We start from the raw sequence: 663 nt of genomic DNA on the forward strand, positions 1-663 counted from the left end.
CAGCTAATAATTTCGAACTTAAACCCTCCATGTTGCAACTAGTGCAATAGAGACAATTCGCAGGTCTCGCTACTGAGAACCCAAACCAACATTTAAAAATCTTTCTCCAATTAGCAGACACTTTTAAAACCAATGGAGCTTCTCCTGAGGCAATACGTTTAAGATTATTCCCTTTTTCCCTCAGAGATAAAGCCCTATCATGGTTAGATTTCCTTCCACCCAATTCCATTACGACTTGGGATAACCTTAGAAGAGTTTTCCTTGCTAGATACTTTCCCCCGAGTAAGACCACCATTCTTCGAAACCATATAACTAGATTTACCCAAAACCAAGGAGAATCGTTGTTCGAAGCTTAGGAGAGATATAAAGAGCTGTTAAGAGCATGCCCACATCATGGTTTAGAAAATTGGTTAATCATTCAAACCTTCTATAGTGGACTTCATTATAACACTAAGATGACCATCGACGCTGCCGCAGGCGGTGCGTTGATGAACAAACCTTATCCTGAAGCTAGTGCCCTCATCGAAGATATGGCTCAAAACCATCAATCATGGGGAGTCGAACGAGCGACAGTTGAGAAGAAGGAAGCCCAAGGAGGAGTGCATGAACTAAGCTCTATAGACATGATGCAAGCTAAAATGGACGCATTAGCCCTCAAGGTCG

At 42.2% G+C, this 663-nt stretch overlaps 1 non-coding gene across 1 annotated transcript; it reads right to left on the reverse strand.

The window, feature by feature from the left end:
• Positions 1-293: 293 nt before the first annotated feature.
• On the reverse strand, positions 294-400 carry LOC127077894 (small nucleolar RNA R71). The gene has a single exon (XR_007787659.1). It is a non-coding gene; the product is annotated as a small nucleolar RNA R71 (small nucleolar RNA).
• Positions 401-663: the final 263 nt, after the last annotated feature.

The sequence above is a fragment of the Lathyrus oleraceus genome, chromosome 4 (assembly GCF_024323335.1).
Source record: "Lathyrus oleraceus cultivar Zhongwan6 chromosome 4, CAAS_Psat_ZW6_1.0, whole genome shotgun sequence".
Classification (NCBI taxonomy): domain Eukaryota; kingdom Viridiplantae; phylum Streptophyta; class Magnoliopsida; order Fabales; family Fabaceae; genus Lathyrus; species Lathyrus oleraceus.